This window comes from Haemaphysalis longicornis, unplaced genomic scaffold (assembly GCF_048455015.1).
Source record: "Haemaphysalis longicornis isolate Haplotype H1 unplaced genomic scaffold, Haemaphysalis longicornis Haplotype H1 scaffold_53, whole genome shotgun sequence".
Taxonomy (NCBI): domain Eukaryota; kingdom Metazoa; phylum Arthropoda; class Arachnida; order Ixodida; family Ixodidae; genus Haemaphysalis; species Haemaphysalis longicornis.
The window spans coordinates 1785110-1806349 of NW_027526389.1; the positions used below are offsets into that span (position 1 = coordinate 1785110).

The 21240-nt window shown below is 47.4% G+C and overlaps 1 long non-coding RNA gene and 1 pseudogene across 1 annotated transcript in view; one reads left to right on the plus strand and one right to left on the minus strand.

Moving 5' to 3' along the window:
* LOC144140876 (uncharacterized) overlaps window positions 1-21240 on the plus strand; it is a 144343-nt gene that overhangs the window by 91682 nt on the left and 31421 nt on the right. Inside the window, exon 4 of the long non-coding RNA XR_013316378.1 lies at window positions 4168-4284. This is a non-coding gene — a long non-coding RNA (uncharacterized LOC144140876). The remainder of the gene's footprint in view (window positions 1-4167; window positions 4285-21240) is intronic.
* On the minus strand, window positions 9744-11404 carry LOC144140879 (uncharacterized; annotated as a pseudogene).

Genomic DNA, 21240 nt, shown 5'->3' on the forward strand with positions numbered 1-21240 from the left:
ACCTTTAAAGGTCTACAGTACACGTGTGGGCGAAATTTTAAAATGCCCTTATGATAGCCAGGCACACTTTCTCAGAGGCGGAGTAGTTTTTCTCCTCCGACAGACCATGGCTGTCATGGGAAATTACTTTTTCGCCACCCCTTTGCTTTTGGACGAGGACGACACCCAAGTCTAGATACCCGGCGTGGGTGTATATTTCCGTTTCGGCGGTTTCGTCGAAATGAGGGAGCATGGGGGGGGGGGTTCAGGCATTCTTGCAGCTCGCAGAATGTTTCTTCTTGGGCACTTTCCCAGCTGAAAGGGGTGCTATCTTTCGTCAAGGGTGTGAGTGGCTCTGCAATGGGGGCAAAGTTTCAGACAAAGCTCCGGTAATATGCGCAGAGTGCGAGAAATTGTGAGAAAGTGCGAGAAAGAGTGCGAGAAAACAGGACTGCACAGTCCTACCCGAAATTGTCTGGTGGCATCATTGAACACATCCAATTTCTTACCTTGTAAATTGTACAGGCTTCGCAGTCGGTGTACAGGCGAGTGACGAGTACCAGTAGCGCCAGTATGGAACGAATAGCGCGACCGTGTGCACTTCTGGGAAACTCGGGGCAAACGATAGGACAGAAGTTCCGGGCAGGAAATGATTCCGTGAAGTTGTTTGTTGAGAAAGAGAGGATCAGCTTGATCACGCCGAAAAGTAAAAAAAAGAAGTTAGGTACCTGGTGTAGACTGGATATATAATCAGAACTACATCCTAGCCGTTGTTCATATATGGATAGGATTTTTTTATGCACTCTTTCAAGACACATGATTGTTGCACTTTAGTGTTCCATTCCAAACGACGATGGAGTATTCTAATTGGGGCAAGCAAATTCGTCAATAATCTTTATAAAACGAAGCGAAGAGGTGAAATCTCTGGTAAGCCTGCACACCGCACCCAGAGAGTGGAGTGCCCGACTGACCATTTTTCTGATGTGGGGAGTGAAAGTGCGTGAACTGTCCAAAAGTACTTGAACGTCTCTTATCATGTAAACTTTTGAGAGATGGGTTTTATTAAGAGAAGGAGAAAAGTGGACGGAGCGTGTTTTCCGGCTGTAGGTGGTAAGTTTGGTGTGTGGTGGGTTCAGTGTTAGGCCCCGCTCAGCAAACCAGCATGCGAAAGATAAGATGTCATGTGGAATTTTGAAATACAAGGCTCTCCTCAGGGCAATTAACTATTCTGTAAACCTTTATATTGTCAGCATACAAGAGGGAAAATGAGTTCTTAATAGCGGTGGATACGTTGTTAATAAAACGAGAGAACAGAAGAGGGCCCAACATGAACCCATGAGGTACTCCACTGGGAGAACTGTTCAATGGCAGTTTGGCCATTAACACTAATATAGGAGGGTCTAATAATAAGATAGCTGCCTCAGAAGGCAAATGAAGGGGCGTGAATACCACAGACCAACCGCTTTTTGAGCAACAGTGGGTGAGTGACAAGGTCGAAATACTTACATGCACAGACGTATTAAAGTAAACTGTATCAATCTGACGGTGTTATGTGACACTGCTTTGGACGCATGCATTGTAAACAAACAAGGTTAGTGGTTGTTGACCGCCCAGTTATGAAGCCATGCTGGTTGGATATCAACGCGTTTTTCAAGGAAGAAGACAATACTGTATGTAACGCGGACTCAAAAAGTTTGGACACGGCAAAAAGAATTGAAACCGGCTAGTAGCTGGTTGAATCCGTTTTGTCGCGTGACCTAAAGATAGGATATATCCGAGATATTTTACATAAAACAGAAATAGTGTTGGTGATACAACAGTTATTGAAAATAGATGTTGAAATAGAAAGGAGGATATCTTTAAACGTTTAAGTATGGCTGCCCGAACACCGTCAGGGCCAGAAGACAGAAGGCTGCATACGTATGAGGCTTTCAAAATCAAGCTTCTTCTCGAAAAGAACTGTACTTTCTCCAAGCATACTGCTAATAACCTAGCATGTCTCGCCTCCCTGGGGGGTCAAAAATTGCTGCCAAAGTGGCGCACACAAGAAATGGCTACGTCAGGTATATCATATCCAGAAGAGTACAGAAGAGCAAGTTAAACACAGCGTGTGCTCACTTATGTATGACTATCAATTTACCGTTTTCATTTTCTCTAAGCAGTAATTGAATATCTTAAAGAACCGCAAAGCAGTTTGTGAAGGTTTCTCTACCGAGTCGCAAATGTCATAGTAAGGTGGGAGGTATACAAAATGCAACGCAACTGTGTGGGTTTACTTCAAAACGAGTTTACTAATAAATGGGTATTCCAAGCCATAGTATGCCCAAAAAACTTCCCTAATATTTTACACTCCCGGATTACTGGATAACGTTTCAATCGCAGCAAAGACAAGCATAATTGCGCAAAGCGGGGTGCACCGAGGAATAGTTGCTTGTGCGGATCCCGCAAACCCACAAGTTTACTTTTTATACTTCCCATGGTAGAACTCGGATAATGTCTTTCATAGCAGAACGCACACCTTATTTACGAACACTAATTGCTTCACAGTAAATGTGGTGTGTCGAAAGGAAACCAATGTTATCACGGTACTGAGATACACGAAAATGTGTCGCCATAAAGAGCAGATCTCTTGCAGGGGAAAAAAAATAGGCGAAGAAACACGATTTCGATGAGGGACAACTTGCTACAGTAATTTCGAATTTGAACAGCCCCCACATAAACAAGCCGAGGGCTGGGGTCGAAGCATGCCCCTACCAATGAACTAAATAACCCCGGAACGCCGGGATTATAAAGTTTTTGTAGCAAGAGAACCGCTGTGGGGAATTACAAGTTCTGCTTACGTCAACAAAAAGGCCGCGAAACTTTGTTGTTCTCAAAAGCGGAATGCAGTGAATCTGAGAAATTTAAAATTGTCATTGCTAGTACTCTAAAACGTCTGTACAGTGAAGCGTGTGGGACGGCGATAACGGTATGTTATACAGGTCACTACGTTATATGCATCGAGTGATTCACTACCCTCTATAAAGCAGATAAGCATACTGAAGAAACAATGATCCCATTTAAACGGCAATAGCGAAAAGATAATACTACTTTGCCTGCCCGGTAGTATGACGTACTGATTGGGCAGTCACCGCCGACCTTATGCTGTTGAGGTATACGGCGCGCTGCGGTTCGAGGTAAGGCAGTGACGACATATGTACCGGCTGCGCGTCAAATAGCGTTACCGCTTGGCGAGTAGTCATTACGCTTGATTCTTCTTCTTCAAGCTTTTTATCCTTGCTCACCAGGTCATATGTGGCGACCCTATTCTCTAAGATGTCCTCCGCGATGTCGTCAGTTGTGAGGCGAAAGCAAATAAAGACAGGGTCGTCCACCGAGACCTAGTTTTCAGCCGTCACAACCGGTGCTGCATTGCATAACGCACAGCACGTGTTTATGAATTTCTAAAGTTCCGTGTTAAAGCGGGTTGACTCACAGTCGTCGACAAGCCTATCAATGGCGCGTGACGATGTGTGCGGCTACACGTATTCGTTGTCAAACAATTGTGATTACGACTGCATGAATTTCTTCGTTAAACAGGCCGCTTCGCTGTAGTGGTCTTTGGTTTGCTTGCGTTCACAATGCATAGGGAAGAGGTATCTGTCCGGATGTCATGCTCGGTTGTACAGGCTATTTCGTTGTAGAAGCGTTCGTTGCAGTAGTGTTGAACTGTATTTCCTAAGGGAAGCCGGCTTGTGCCTCAATAAAACATTAGTCTTTTCAAGAAAACTGGTAATGGTTATAAAAATGTGTTTTTAAATCTGAATTGCGGTACGCAAAAAGAAAGCTGCCCTGCAATTGTAAATTTGTTTAAGTGAAGCTTGTTTATGCATTCGCGTCGCCACAGCATTTTTTATTTCGTTAGCATTGTAAAAGGGTGCAATACAATTACTATATGTGCTTAGACTGAGGTTTTTGACAATATTAGCAGTTTGTTAGGGTGAATTGTTAGAACAATTTGCCAAGGTATGTTGTTAATCCTTTTAATAAACAGATACAAATATAGTAAGCGTCAAGCTTTTTCTATGCTCAGACAAGTCTGTTTCGCGCCTATACCGTACGGTAATTGTGCTATAAGGAGACTGATTACTTAAATGTAACATATATGGTTAAAAAAGAAGACTGATTCCTGTAATGTAAAATATTTAGCTGAAAAGGACTCTGACGCATTCACTGAAAGGATGGCCTATGTCAGCAAGAACAATACTTGCGGAGTAATAATAACGTACCTTCACTTACGACCACTCGCGGAGGCATATTTTCACCGTAAGTACAATTTAAGCTGTGATTCAATAAATATTTCCTAATTGTGTCTTATTGCCGCAGTTCTCTAAACCAATATACCATTGCAAAAACAAGCAAACGAAAAAACTATCAAATCCCTCGACCATCATTTACACAATGCTAACATGTCTTGTTAGAACAGCGGCATATCCTTGGAATTCCCAGCATTTCTCCTGAACCTTGCGTCCGTCGCGCTCATAAAAATTGTCGGTGGAAGATAGTTGCTTCGAATAAATGCGAAAAAATGTTAGTAGGCAGCAAAGGGTTCAGCAGACTGGCTGATATTTCAGCGTCCAGAAGGGTCGGCTGAGCCGTGAATTTTGGGGGCTATATTTCTATTCGCGTGTAGGGGCTAACTAAGCACTTGATGTTTGAAAATTTCACTTTTACTGAAAAACAGCGTAATTGCATTTTCTATAATTGAAGATTATCTCACTCGTGCGTTGAGATACTAAAGTGGCGTCTTCTGACATGTGTAGTGTGTAAAAGTTCTCAATGCAATTTTAGGGTTTCTCCAACAACGTTTAAGGAGCGAATCTGCATGTCAGCCTCTAAAGGGGGCTTTTGCAGATAATTTTAATGTGCACAACTGATTCCACTTCGCATTTTGTTTTGCAGACAGTAGTTATTAATACAACTACGTCTATAGAAATAATTTTACCCGAAGTAGCCGCTAAATTGGCGAGAATATTTGTTTTAAATTGCAATTTCCGTTCTCCCTTATTGTTTAGAGGAGGCCTAAGATTTGAAATTAACGCCTAAATCATAAGCTGTTAGTAAAAACTTTAAAGTTAAGAAGTGCATTCCGAGCACGCTGCATATAGTTTGTATGGCTAGATGTAAAAGAAATACGATTGGAGATACAGCAGTGGGTAAAAACACATTTTCTTGAATTTTTAATAACTACTGGGCCCTCTCATATACCAAACCGGTTCTTGTCATACATAGCACAATAAAATTTCTCAATACTGCTTTACATGATTTTGCCTAACCAACCCCTGTTATAAGCAACACTTGTTACGAAACACGGTAACTTACATGTTAGTAAGAACTCCTCAATGAGTGTTCAGAAAGTTTGTATAACCAATGAAATTATGGTCAAACACTTTGCCTCCAGAATTGCAGAAAAATTGATTTCGAGATTCTGTGCTATCAAACGCGCAAAAGCATGAGCAGGATACTTGAGACTAAGCCTATGCCGAAGTGACAGCGGCTAAGTCGGGATATCAGCGCCAGCAAAAGCAACAGGCTCGAACCTTATGTAGTACTTTCGTGTTGTTGGAAGATGGAAAACTACGCAATATGTTTATAAACACCCGAAAAACTGAAATTTATTGGCCGCGTATCTACCAGCTTGGCTGAAAATATTATCACAAGATTATTCTTCAGCCATCTCTGCCACGAACACACTGCTCTTCTCGGTTCCTTACACCCATTACGCCCTGTTTTTCTGCTCGCTTTGCTTAGCAAAGTTTTGCTTTGTTAAACTGAAGTAAATTGCAAGTAGATGTTTAAGTAGTTCCGCTTAAGTGGTTGTTTCAAGTAGTTGTTTGAGGGCTAAATCGTTGTAAAATTTGTATTGAGACAGTTCCGCAAGAATTTTCAGGTGTTTCCTCTAACTGCACGCCTCTAATAGAATATAATGTATTGATAGAAGGCTGGACACACTTAATGTGTATGCCTGCACGGTCAACTAATAACAAGTGACGGAAATTCATTGTCTAAGGATGCTGAATTGCCGCTCGGTATGTGGCAGTCATCACCATGGTCGTCATAAAGATTCCGTATCATTAAAACTCTCATCCCGGTTCCGGGCAACCAAGTCCCCAGTCGGTTTTGCGTGGTTAAGGCGCTATATTTTGCTGCTGTTTAACTAAGAAAGATGAGAGCACGTCACAAAGAAGACCACTGACATCTCTGGCGAAACATTCATGATCAGCCCCGCCATCAACCGGCAGTGGTATGCGTGGTCTTTACAGCTTAGTGAAGACCGACGTTAGGTGTGCGATGGATATGCTTCGTCGGCAGCAGCGCATCCTCCACGGCGCTATTGTTGTCTGAGTGATGTCTCGATGGCGAGACTTCACGAGACTTCACGCAGACACCGCACTTCACGATGTAGAGGAGAAAATTTAAAAACGATTACCTCGACACTTCCGTGTACCGGGGAAATTTATGCCATACCTACAACTGGCTGTGTTTTGCGTCAAATCGCCGAAGGCGCCCGGCATAAGACATCAAGGTTTACTGAAGCAAAATTTTACAGATGCGATAACTATGTAAAACGCTTGCTTTACATGGATATCAAGATATCTCCCAGCAAGTTGGAATAGCAATAATTTACCATAACATATTTAAAATCCATTTTTTTTTTTGCCAGCAAGACAGAGCTCAGACAGGATGCCTATAAACATCGGCATCATCCTGAGCTTATCTGCATCTGGCCCCAAATTGCTAACGTGAGCTTTCCGGCGAGGCGGTCAACGGCCTGGCTGCGGTTGCCGCGCGGAGGTCGGCCGTTTGTTTGAAGTCAGGGTTTCGGAACTGAGGTCTTGGTACCCGGGAGCGTGGAGATTGTAAAATATCCGGCCGGTCTGAGCGCGCGGTAGCGCGCCCAGACCGGCTGAACGTGTGCGCGAGGATGCAAATATTTATGCTGCGATCTACCTTTCTAATGTGTCTTTCTATGAGTGGTGAGCTGCTAGGACCCATAGCTGTGAAAAAAAGAAACACGACAATTTTATGGCAGTACTTTAGATCCATGGCACTTCAGCCCACCTAGACTAGTGTGTTAAACGCGGCTCACGCACATCGACCATGGCAGTTGTCCTTCGGAAAACGCAAGTACCAAATTTTAACTGTGAGCCACGTAAATGGCGGGGGCTGGGGCATCATTTGGAGGTGACGACCCGCGACCAGACGGAAATATCCCATATCGCAAACATCGTGAGCAATGCGAACCGTATAGCGTGCTCCCTGCTGCCGAACAATATTCCGCCGGCGCCACCGGCAGATGTGTTGAAGTTCACATTCAGACAGAGGTGCAACGAAGTCAGATATAGGCTCGAACGCTTCGCGCACCCCCCGATGCTCACAACCTCGGTAGGTGGTAACGTGAAGCAAAGAGCTCGTATCGTCTACAACTACTGTTCAATGACTGTGAAAGACCACAATCCACCCACCGTGTCGTACATTATCGTGAATAGCTCCTGCTCCTAAAGAAACAAGCAAAGACCAAACATGTCAATTCCTCCAGCAATGCCTGTGAAGTCTACGAAGAGGAACAAATCATCGTTACATTCCCGTCTTCACCATTCCAAAATGCCAAGGCCGGGCACAACACGAGGACATAGCAGCAAATGCCAGTTACGCGGGAGTGCCACGAGGGTAAAAAGGACGGCCTGCTTGAATAAGAAAAGAATACGCCAGTCCAAGACAAGGATGACTGATGCTCACTTCAAGCAGTGACGAAAACCGTAAAGTCCAGCACACGAAAAAATACGCAGAGCCTCTACCATGTGAGTTCGAGTGGACCTCCCTTGCAGCCTTGAGGAAGAACGCATGCTTGCCGGAAGTATTAAACTCGGTTCACTCTAACCGACGAACAAGTGCGGCATGCTGCAGCCAGGCGGAAATTGGGTGTATTACGCCTCACTGATCGTTAATAAAATAGTCCGACTCACTACATAAGTTTTGCAGCAATTCCAGGACATTGAGAGCTGCCCGAAATTATCTTTGTGACAATCACTGCAAGATTGGAGGAGTGGAAATATTTAGGGAACCTGTACGCCCTGATTCTTTGGCCGCTTCGCCTTAGACACTTCGGGCTGTCCTGAAAACTGCACGACAGTGAATTTTTTATTTATTTATTTCTATACCCTCAAGGTCAAAATACGTTACAGAGGAGAGTGGGTAGGGAGGAACAGTAAAAATAACAACACAACGAAAGAACAAAAAGAGAACAATAGTGATACAGTCAGCACGTTTCTGATCATACAGTGCTAGCTATTGCGTTCTTAAAAATGTAGAAGTCTCAAATGGTTGCTGTCGGGTTTAGAAGGCCATTCTATTCCTTGATGTGCGTGGCATAAAATACTGCGAAAAGAAGTTAGTTCTGCAGGAAGGAAGGCCTACTTTGAAGGCGTGATCCAAACGTTGTGAAATGTGACGTGGACGGATTGTGAATTCATTTCGTAAGAAGGCATGATGGTAGAGCTTGCGAAAAAGACATAAGCGGGAAACATTACGGAGTGATGCAAGGGATGGCAGACTAAGGTATGCTTTCATGGATGATATGTTTGCGGTGCGATTGTAATTACGTGTAATGAAACGAGCCGAGTTATTCTCAACCATTTCTAGTGACTGCAATAAATTAACGTGAAAGGGATCCCATATCGCTGCTGCGTATTCTAGTTTTGCGCGAATTAGTGTTTTGTATAGGGGTAATTTTAGAGTGGAAGGGGCTTTTGAAAAGTCACGGCGTAGGTAACCAAGCATTGATTGATTGTAGGGTTTAACGCGCCGACGCAACGCAGGCGATGAGGCGCGCCGCAGTGGAGGGCTCCGGATTAATTTTGACCGCCTGGGGATCTTTAACGTGCGCCGAAATCTCGTACACACGGGCGTTTTTGCTTTTCGCCTCCATCAGAAAAGCGACCGCCGCGGCCGGGAATCGAACCCGCGACCTCGTGCTCAGCAGCGCAACTCCTTAGCCACTGAGCCACCGCGGCGGGTAGGTAACCAAGCATGCGGTTGACGTTGTTAAGTACATAGGTGATATGAACGTTCTAGGTTAGGTTAGTTGTGATGTGCACACCAAGGTACTTATGAGAGGGTACATTTTCTAACGGGTTATTACATAGGTAGTACCCAGGCGGTGTGCTAGAAAACCTAGTTGCACGCATGAGTTTACACTTATTTGGTTTAATTCCATCGACCAGTTGTTACACAATCCTTAAATCGCATTAAGATCTGACTGAAGAATATCTAAGTTGTTAACGCATGTTATTTTTCCGAAGATCACGCAGTCGTCAACAAAGAGATGGATGCTGCTAGTAGCATTGGATGGTAGATCGTTAATGCATATTAAAAAGAGGAGCGGACCAAGAACTTAGCCTTGTGGCACACCAGAGCACACTGCACTTAGCTCAGATTCTTTGTCGTTAGCGCTGACGAATTGGGAACGGTTAGTTAAAAAACATTCAATCCAGGTTAAGAGTTGTGACTCCAGATTAAGAAACCGGAGTTTCAGCAACAGAAGCTTGTGACATGCTTTATCGAAAGCTTTGCTGAAACCTAAAAACATGCAATCTGCCTATGATGAACGATCGAGAATAAAGTTTGATTTGTGCGTAAATGACGCCAGTTGTGTTTCGCATGAATATGATTTACGGAAACCATGTTGGGATGGTGTAAAAAAGAATTCGTGTCGAGGAAGTTGGCTAGATGGGAATACCAAATGCATTCAAGAATCTTCCATGGAATACCAGTAAGCCAGATTGGACGATAGTTAAGTGGGGAATGCTTGTTGCCAGATTTATGAAATGGAACTACCTTCCCAACCTTCCAGTGTGATGCTAGAGAACCTTCGGTGAGGGACTGCTGAAAAATCACGGATAGAAAGACTGAAGAATAGCAAAGTGTGCCCACCAAGAAATTGGGAATAATTAAATCACAGCCTGGGGCTGAAGATACAGTTAACGATGTTAAAGCAATTTTTTTCACCTTCATAATTAATTCTTAGAGGCCACATTGCAGGGTAATGAAAGCATTATAGTTGTGGTGATGGGCAGTGTGCAACGGAAGTGAAGTTTTGTGAAAAGACTCCATTAAGCAAGGAAGCACACTCTTGATCGGGAATAGTATCCCCGTTGCTATGAACAAGCGATATGACAGTATCACTGTTGGCGTTTATCACGCGCTAAAACGTTTTGATATTAGTTGTGAGTATGTTTGGCAGGTTGTTGCGGAAAAAGTTATCTTTGGCCCTTTTTGGTGCTCCGATATGTTCTTCGGAGGCTCTCTTGTAATCGTGCCAACGGGCGGGATTTGTAGATCGTTTAGCAGACCAGTGCAGGCTCTTTTTTCTGTTGTACAAACGTTTTAGTGATCGTTATGCCACGGAGATTCTGGGTTAACTGTGATAGTATGAACGGGTATTTACTTAGATGTAAGATCCTTGACTTTTGATAGGAACATGTCCCAGTTGGTTTGCACGCTACGGCTGTCAAAGCTGGTTATACATATGTCTAGAAAATTACTCAGTTCGACGTTGATTGCTTTGAAGTTGGCTTTGTTGTTATTTAGAATAAATTTTGTGTTTCGTGCTTTTTAGGACGTATCAGATTCACGTCAAATGTAAGGAATAAACGATCGCTCAGTCCTGGAAGATATGTTATGTTGGAAACAAGATCAGGGCGATATGTAAGAACCAGGTCAAGAGTGTTAGAAACCGACTGCGTGATTCTTGTAGGTTTGGGTATGAGCTGCGTTAATGAAAATAATGTGCAAACATCCATGAAATTATTTGATCGCAGCCTTTTAAGCCACCGCCTTGGCGTGATATCGCGGTGGATGACGTAGGTTCGCCGTACTCTATACTGTTGATGCGTAGACGAAAGATTGGCTGTGGTGGACATACATGGTAGCTGCGCTGATCGTAGTCGTTGCACGCGAACTGTGGCCACACGTGTGGTGTTGCTGGAAGGTCTTCGGCAGGCAGCGAAAACAGCAGGAACGACGAGGCCATGAAAGCCTGCGTAACATAAAAGCGCAGAGCGTGAGCGGTGCTGGCCGTCATGACGCTCCCGTGCCCAGTGAAGTGATGACGGCAGTCGCAGCCTTCTAGGCCCCAGCCTTGTCGTGACGTCGCGGTTGATGACGTAGGTGCGCCGTACTCCGTACTGTAGATGCGTAGACGAAAGGTTGGCTCTGGTGGACGCACATGGTAGCTGCGCTGATTGTAGTCTTTGCAAGCGAACTGTGGCCACACGTGTGGTGTTGCTGGAAGGTCTTAGGCAGGTAGCACAAACAGCAGGAACGACGAGGCCATGAAAGCCTGCGTAACATAAAAGCGCTTAGCGTGAGCGGTGCTGGCCGTCATGACGCTCCCGTGCCCCTGGGAGCAGAAGAGTTGACAGAATGTACAGAGAGCTCCCCACAGGCTCACCGTATGCACAGAAAACTGGAATATTAAGATTGTGGAATAATTTGTCATTCATGAAACACTTTTTCGCAAGTGGGTGTCTAGTGTGGGACCGGCTGGCGGGACGTGACAGCACTGAAGGACATCTGGGGCTACACAGTCATCGCTATGGCCAGGCGTGTTATGCAACGTTACAATAAACAGTCATCGCTTCCACCAACTAGCCACTACACTACTACTAAATCTTCTTCAGCTGACCAGCGCTCATAAGGACCTGTTGCGGAACGCGCTGGAATCCCAAGAGCGCTAAAACGTAGAGGAGAGTCTGAATAACGAACCCGCATTTATAAACAGCCAATCGCCTAGGCAGGAAGAAACCATTACCGAGATGTGCCTTGTGCTCTACGAATAGAACTTAAAAACTGAAAAGCATTGTGACGACCTGACTACTCCTAGGAAAGAGTAATAAAGGAAAGACCCAGTAGCTCAGTCATAAGTCGTCGCGCAAAGTGAAACTGCCGGGATGCGCTTGCCAAGAAGAGGTGTCCGCGGCGCTTCAAACCTTGGCAATACCCACTTCTTAAATGCTGAGCAGAGACTTAGCGAGGACACGCCCGAGAAGCGCCAGCCCAGACAGCACAGAAAGCCTGCTCCACGACCGGATCGTCTATGGCCGCTTTCTGGCATGTCCGGCCAGCATCCAGGTTCTGGCAGCCATTGTTAAACCGTTAAACAGCCAATATTGGCTACCAGCACTTCGGTATTTCTCCCGCCGCCCGTGTTAAGACACACAGAAGCAGGTACTTGGCTGCCAGATATCCAGTTTGCATTCGGTGGCCGACGTTCAGAAGAAGAACAGCCGACGGACGGCCGTAGGGCATCCGTTTTTCCTTCGGGTAATGGTGTTCAGCCGAAGCGCGACAAGCGACCTGCCACAGAATATTCGTATTCGTGTGGCAGTTGGTGTTCGGAAGAAAACCGGCCTGAGTGCTGCTGCCGTGCATTCGCTCTCTCTACGGTGAACCGAGCGTCCAGCGGCAAAATATTCGTTTTCATCGGGCGACCGGTACAATAAAGGAGACCGGCCTACGTACGGCCCGAGAATGTAGGTTTGTCATTTCGTTAGCGGCCTTCGGCCGGATCACGGCAAGCTAACGGCCACAGAATATTTGGCAACTGGTGCTCAGCTGGAGATCAGCCGACGTAAAGTCTCAGGTTATCCGTCGTTACTTCGGTATGCAGTGTACAGCCGAACAACGGCACGCGTCTTGGCGCCGAGAACCCAAGCACTAAATTCTGGAAACTTGCATTCTAAAAAAGCCGTTAGGGAGGAGACCGATGCAGACGCGGTTTTCATACGCTTGGTTTTTCTACGCTTTAAATGAATGAACTTCGTTTGTCAAGCAGTAATGAGTGGTACTAGGTGAACCGGCAGGTTGCATGGACTCACTGGGGATTACAAGTTAACCTTTAAGGCGATCCGAATACCATTTAATGCCAAAAGAAGACTGTGCCGCACAGACAGGTGAGCTACTCCTCGCCAGTCACAGCGCTACCCCACCTCGCTCGCCGGCCTCGTCGACGCATCAGCTCGACGGTATTCACCCCCTCGACAAATGGAAACCATTGGAGGCGTCGTCGGGGCATAGTTGTCTGAATCCACGTGGCCCTGGTTCGCCGAAAGTAACTGACCTACAAGGGCGTAGAGAAAGCGGCCACCATGCAGGAGCTCAGCTGGCGCCCTATCAGAGACTCCCCACCAAAGAAAGGCAAGAGGCGCAAAAGCGGAAGTTACCGCCAATTCGTTTAGTAGTAATGCGTGAAAAAACAGGGTTGCATTACGTTTTTCAAAACGGATATTTCAGAGGCTAAGCTTGTGAATTCGGAGACTCAACTTCGTGCCATGCACTGTTTTTCCATCTTATTTTATGACTGGCTATGTAAAACAAATGTTATCTTATATTCGCGAGAACAACAAAACCTTGTCAATGACGGAGCGTAGATTTTAAATAGTTGCGGTGTGTGATGCTGAGCTCAGCTACATTTGGTAGAAAGACACTTGGGCAATTTCATGGGCACTTTCTACGGTTGTAGAAAGTGCCCATGAGCGACCAGAAGAGAAGTGCACTTATATGTGTGTGCTCTGTCTAATAAAAGTTAGCTGAGAGTATGCGCTTGTCCCGTCCTTTGGGCATGTGTTATTTTTTCGCGCTAAGTCTGTGTTTATTCACCAAGATGAGCAAACTCGCCTAACAACAATTTCTTCCAAAATGGCGGGTTTGTGCTGTTGACAGTGCGACTGAGTCATCTGCTGGCGCTGGATGCAGCGGTCGTCCACCGGTCTCAGTACAGTTAACGTACTGTGGCTGAACTCCAATGCCCGTACCATGGCCGAACATCAGGCAGCTTTAGTGAGGCTGGAGTCAGACGACCTTATCTCGGCTGACCTCCTGTGGCCGTACGTCGGCCGCACACGGGTGGCTTTCAAATGGCTGGAGCCCTATGGCGGGAATCTGGCCGTATGAACGTAAGCCGGTCGACCGGCTGACGAAGTCTGGCCGTTCGATAGCCTTGGGAGTACGACCTTGTACAGACAAAAGGCCCACATTTGATACAGGCCGTACGCGTGTGCCGGAAAAAGGCAGGATGGAAAATCACTGGCCAAAGTACATCGGCTTGAGTTAGGCCGAACGGTCCTGTTCTGCCTGGGAGGTGCTTCGCCTCAGTGTGTACCGCTACGTGGAGTCCACGCTACCGCTCAAGCTCTCTGATGTCTGTGCGAGCGCTATTTGAACTGTAGTGGACTGCGAAGTAAAGTGGAACTTCAACGAGACACGCTGGCAGATGGAGAAGCTTTTGATTCGCTAGCATGATCTTAGGGTCGTGCCACGCTTGTCTGTAGTGGCTCCTTGCAACATTTTTTTTATCTTTATGCACATGTCTACGCAAACGGCTTCATGTAGTCGTCAGTGGCTATACTTACGAACCCATATGTTCTTCGGCGGCGGAAGGGAAACACAAGTGTTAGGTTTAGAAACGGTGGTCCTCTTTCCTGGGCTCTCCTGCGAACAATAAAAGTACCCTCAAACTCCTGCAAATCTTGACGACAGAGCCATGCGAATCCTCAGAGACCACTTAAGCTGCTGCTGGTGCTGTTGCAAACTCCCTATCGTCTGGAAGGTAGGGGGAGACTGGGCAATGCCCAAACCGGTAAAATCACCCCATTTCGACAACCTGAAGCTGGTATTTCTCACTTGGTGTTTGGAAAACATTGTAGACCTCATCATACTCGTGAGCCTTCAACAACACCCGGACCATACAGGACACATAGCAAACACTATGTACGCATTCCGTAAGCACCTTGGAACACAAGACCTTCTGATCGAGCTAAGGGAAGACATACTAGTTCCAACCTCCCGCCACTCAGCAAGAGCAATTTTCACCCTGGACCTTAAGGGGTCATATGACAACGTGGCACATAGTGCAATCCTGCAGCGTGTGGCCGCAACGGGATGCGGACAACGAATATATGACTACATTGCAGACTACCTTTTGACCCGCGTGGCAGTACTTATAGTTGGAGACGTCTCCTCATCATATCGTCTGGGAGTGCGACCCAAACCCCGACCTTCCCCCATTCCCAACCCTTCCCGTGAGGAGTGGGAGAGCAGGTTCACCAGCTCCAGCCTCGATGACCAGATTATCCTGGTTAACCGAGCTGCGAGCGCGAGGATTGTCCATGTACTTTCGGACTAGGAAGCCACCCCAAATTTAGTTTTCCTCGGAAAGTTTCTTCTTCACTAATCATTTCAATTTTACTCATGCCACAGAACTCATCTGCATCAGCATTTGTCCCAGCCAAAGAGAACGACGTTTCTATAATGTTGTCATTATAAATTCGTTGCTTACGCAGTGTACACTGTGCATTTTTGCATCGGTGTCGTGATAATACTTTAAAAAACCTGCCGTAACTTTTTTGGGGGCAAACCCTCAGAAGGGCAACTCGCCGTTGTCATAGTCTGTCCCCCCCCCCTTTGTAGCGTAGGAGAATAGCGTCACCTGCCTGCTCATAGCAGTCGTACTGCCGTAATGTGAACATGTGATTGTCAGACTCAATCACCGCTAAGCCCCGCGGGAGCTGTGTGCACTCGTCGTCTGCCTTTTGTGCCTCAAATAGCCTTACGGGTGATTATGATTCAGCGCGATGGCCAGCTCTTCCGCTTGTTCAGTGGATGATGCCACGATGCTGCCGGCCGTGTAGAGCTCACCGGTGGTGGCTGCGACGACGGCGGCGGCGTTCGTGTTCTTGCGGTCCGGGTACCTGGCCACTTCCACGTAGAAGGCCCCGGGGTCGTTGGAGTGACTGGTTGTAAGTGCCCGCGCTCGAGCGAGCCGTCTTTCGTGGTTCTCCCCAGGATTCATGCGGCAGGGAAGTGGGGCGACCTGCAGCTTGCGCAGTAGGTCCCGCGGAAGCGGCAGCCAGTCCCTACCTTCCTGCAGCCTCGGTTGATATCCTATCCTTTGTAGTATTGCCCTGCCCGTTCGGGTCTGCGTGAGACGTGTAAGCTGCGCGGTTTGCTGCGCCTCGACTATCTCGCCTGGTGTATTACGACACGGCTAGCTCAAGAAGCCGTTCGTTATTAGTGTGGTTGTAAAGACCAAGTGCAGCTTCGTGTGCCTTGCGTATGAGCGCCTCCAGATTTCTACGCTCAAGGTAGGTCCAGTCATGAAAGGCCGCGACATAGGCCAGGTGGCTCATGGCGAAAGACTGTACGAGTTTGAGCAGGTTGTGCTCTCTCATGCCACGTATTTGGTTGAAATCTTCTTGATTAAGCTTATGGCTCTGCAGACCTTGGAATCCAGTAGCTTAACGGTGTGGCCGTTGTAGCGTAGCTCTTCGATGTGGAGGCCCAGGACACGCAAGGTGCTACTCTTGGGATGGTAGTACCGTCACCCGCATGGAGCTGTATGTCAGGTGCGCTGTCGGATCTGAACTTGTGGCGTGGCAGTAGTAGGAGCAGTTCTGACTTGGCTGGGGAGCACTGGAAGCCCGTGCTTTGCAGATGGTCTTCAACGACGTCGATGGCTTGCTCGAAGGACCAAGTTTATTAGCTCACTGGATACGAAATGAGGAAGTGCGGAAACAAACGAAACGACTAGAACAGTCCAGTAAAGGAGTGGTTCGGGGTCGAGGGAAGAGGCGGTCGGCCTTGAGTGGACCTAATTCGGATATTTTTGTTCATGATGATGATAATAATAATATTTTGGGGCAGAACAATGCTTTAGCGCAATAAAATTGTCTCTCAGACTCTGCAAGTATATGAATCATTTTCGTCGGAAATATTTATGAAACATCAGCTGCACTTACCGCGAAGTCACGTACTCAAGGCTACTCTTTGCAGCGAAGGGGTTTAGTAGAGGTCGTCCTCGTACGCAGTTAAGAAAATTGTTGATGTTTCGTTATTTCGCGCAGGAAACGTGTCGTGTGTTGTTCGCAGAAACGTCCATTAACCATTTTTTGGGGAAGTCGAGAATAGATGTTTTTTTTGCGTTTGGTGTTCATTAACGTACCCTTGGTGCTCAGAGAAAATATAAAGTTTTTTACGCATCACCTTCTCTTTGATAGCCTTTGAAAGTACACAATCGCGTTTTTCTCTACGCACAAACCGAACAACAAGCTTATGTACACGGGGTTTAGTTTCGGAACCAAATGACAAGCGTTGAAGTCGCGCAGCTTCCCTCGAAGACTTCGAATGCCTCTCTCTGAGAATATTCCTGGAGATAGAAAGTGGACGGTGACCCCGAAATCCGGCTACTCATGCCTGGTTTTCCGCTACTTTATGCCCCGAGGACTTTGCCAATGAAGCTTCAAGAGCGATTTTCAGTTATATGATCTGACACCGGTCCGAAATGTTCTACCTTGCCAAGATGGCTTGCTGTGAGTCTGCCCGGATGATTAAACGGGAGTTCGGCCTCGCCCTGACAAAAGGTAGTAACGAGACCAGTCCGGCACGTATTGCAGCTAATTCAGTAAGATATACGGGTGGCACGGGATTGGCAGCATATGAACATGTTTGGTCAACCTCCGGTAGCTGAAGAAAAACCAGTGCGGCGTGTACTATTCCATTTTATCACTAGCATCAACATACGCAATGACTGCGTCGGTGTCTGAACAACGAAGACCACAGACCTGTGTCGTGGCCTTGCGAGGGTCTGGTCGACGAAGATGACCGAATGGTTTATTTTCTGTCAGCTGTACTCGCTGCCATGGAGAGAAGTCCGACTCTTTCACGGTTGTATCTGCTACAACAAAGCCCATTGTGAGGACGCGCTTGTCACAGCGCTTGGAAGTGATGAAGAAGAAGCACTCGAGTGTGGCCGACTAGGATCACGTGGGGAAGAAGGATGAGGAAGCTGGAGGATGGTGGCACGACGGCTGGAGGCACGAGGTTCGAGGAGCGACATGCCGGACGAAAACGTTCGGGCAACCTCCGTTACGAGCCCGAGAACGTTCGGGGAACCTACGCTGCAAGCCGCATCTTCCCACGGACATCGAGGCAGCTCATCCGAGACTGGCCACGGAGCACCCGGGCCAAATCCGTCATCAGTCGCAGCACCGGCATCGACAAGGGCACCACGGCAGCGCCCCGAGCGTAGTGCACGGAACCCGACTTTGCGGCGGGCAGCGCCAGCGTCAAGGAGACAGCGCCTGCAGCCATCACACCAATCAAGTATACCGCCACAGCTCCTTACCGCCGAGTACTGCCGTACGTGAGCGTGAACTCTTTTGAGTTAAGAACATTGTCTTGTCGGACATCTAGTCATTTGATTAGATTAGCTCTTACTTAATTTCTGTATTTTTATAATTCTGTCCCGTGGATAGAGTCTGTCCTTGTCTTACGTCAGGTGCCTGGCTTCTTCTCCGTCTGTTAAACTTGACCTCCTCATCCACTCAACAACCCGCATCACAAAAATGGCGTCCTCGGCAGGACTCTGAATATTTTACGGACAGTTGAGGAGGTTGTAACTTTGGCGGAGAAGATAGTATTGGGCAGCCGAGATAGAATTCGAATATTTGCTGAAGATCGGGAAAGGGCTAGGACTGGCGGGTGCTGAGCTGAGGAAACTGTTTGACAGACAGGCAAACGCTGCTCCAGAAAGAAGGGCACACGCTAGAGACGCAGAAGTGCGAAGGCTTCAACTTGAACTGGCCGCGCTAGACCGCAATATAAGCTTGTGAAGAATGAATCGCAGCTCTCGATTGTTGAGTTAGAACTTGAAATATTAGGCACAGATAGTCGCCTCAGAGAAAACGGATGCAGACAAGAGGGCATCGACCTCCAGGCTCGTGAGCGAAATGCAACGCAGGTCGCAGCCTGCGACGAGCCCACGCGCAAAGAAGAAGACAAAAAAAGGAGTTTAAACAGCCGACCGCAACGAAGTTTTTTTTTAGAGCCTCTTTCCGGAAATAAGTATTTTGAAGTCCCCACGTTTTTAACCGGTTTAGCCCTGGCCAATCCCCCCTTGTGGGTACGTGCCAAAAAATTTGAGGACATCATCATCATCAGCAGCCAACCGCGGAGGTGAAACACGTGTTCGAGACACGAAGAGTTTTGCGTGCTGAGCTTAGCACACAGGCACACGAGCCGCGTGCTGGCGCGCCTAATGCGAATGGACCGAGTGAGGTCAGCGCTGTGCAGCCGTGTGCCGAGCTGTCTGAGCTGTTTCGAACGCGCTCTCAGAAGGAGCACTTCTAGGCCTACCACGAAAAGCGAGTAATAGAATCGGGCAGAGATGTGCCGCAGGAGTTCATGTTCCTGGGCAAAAAGCTTTTGCCTGGCCAGGGCGGTCAATCTTCAACTGGCGATTTTGAGCTAAAACATGCACCATCTAGTAAACCTGCGAATAAGAGGGAGGGCAAATGGTCAAAGCCTAGTGTTGTTGACAGAGGTGAGAGTCGACCTGAATTTGGATACAGGCCAAATGAACAACTCGAGACAGTAATGCACAGAAAGAAACAGACGTGCAGAAGACGTTTCCAAATGGATGCAACCAATACTTATCCGCCGCAAAAAGTGCAGGCTGGAAAACTACTACCTGCTGTGTCCCGCCGCTTGCGAGCTCAGAAATGGGTCCGAAAAATTGCCCACAAGAGCAAGGTATCCTGCAAAATTGTGAAGCATTGGTTTCGACCGAAACAAATTGACCCGCTTTCGTGCATCAGGCGCTTGAGCGATGCGAAAACAGCCGTTGCACAGAGCCAAGCGGAGAACGCAGTGAAAGGTGCTCAATGAAAGTGCCGCAAAAAAGTAAAAATGAAGCCGACGATGAACTCACGATGAACCCGGTATGAACTCACGGCGGCAACTTCGCTAGAAATCGTATGCCTAAGGAAAAAGGACAGATTTCAAAATCGTTTATTTTAGGAAACGAAAGCGGCAGATTGTTGTGTAATATTTTCAAGGGCTGTACTCTGTCATATGTTTGCGGGCCACCTGAGACACCTTGAACCAACGCCAATCGTTTAGAGTGTGGAATATTTCCAGAGAGTGTTAATTTTCTGGCTTGGTACAGTTAAAAGGTGTGTTAGTTGGTTTTTTAGCACAATCTTCGTTCTAGTAATGATTGGGTGAGTTTTTTTTTTTGTGAGAAGGGAAAAGGTTTGGGCGTGTTGGCTCATCGTCACACGGAAAACAAGCGCTAAATGAAAACACGGGATGAGGAGTGAACGGGAAAAGCGCTAATTTTCAAGAAAAAAAAATTTCCCCGCATTTCCCCGAGGGGAAGAATGTGAAAGTGCGAATGCAGGAGTTGAATTTGCGCGGTTCGGTAATGTTCGCGAAAGAGAGATCACACACGCACACACACAACTACAAAGAAAGAAAGATGCATTTATTCCCAGACACCTATTTGTGTTGTCGTTGTACTTGATTGCTAGAGCGGATCTCAGCTTTGAAATTTCGTGTCAGTACTCCTTTAAGCGGGTGCATTAGCCCTTCTCACGCCCGATTCCTGGCCAATCCCCCACGTGGGTATGTGCCATGTCAGCGGCCAGGCAGCGCGCGCCCATCTCCCATCGTTGCCAAGGAAGACGAGGAGATTCCAGGCCAATCCCCCACATGGGTATGTGCCATGTCAGCGGCCAGGCAGCGCGCGCCCATCTCCCCCCGTTGCCAAGGAAGACGAGGAGCGCGCGCACCCGCAGCTGTTGCTATGTGGACGGACGGCGGTCACCGGAATTCAGGGTCGCTTATAAAGTGCATTCGCACTTAAAAGTTTATTGCAGAACCAGTGCCTATAAACACGTCTGGCCAGCATGAAGAGAGGGGAAAGGAAAGGGAAACATTCAAAACGGTGGGCGAAACAAGAAAAAATTCCCCCGCTTTTCCCCGAGGGGGAGAATGTGAAAGTGCGAATGCACGGTTGTCGGCCCGCTTGCGGCGCTTGCGCTCGGCCCCCGCAGCCCACCCCCTCGCCGCCTTCTCTTCCATCTCTTCCATCGGGGTTGTAGTATCACGTGTACACCACGCAGTTATCAAGCCGCTATAACGCCGCTGAGTCGCCAACGCACGCCGCTGACGACGTAGTTTGAATGCGTTAAAGATATAAGGCGCGTCTAACACTGATATCACCGTCGCGTCTGTGGCTTGGTCGGTAGCGCGTCGCGCTGCGGCCCGCAAAGTCCTCGGATCGAAACCTGGCGCCGGATGCTGTTTTTTCTTTAAAGAGCACTGCGGACGCCGCCGCCGACGCCGGCGGTGGATGGTTTGGGGTCGCTTATAAAGAGCATTCGC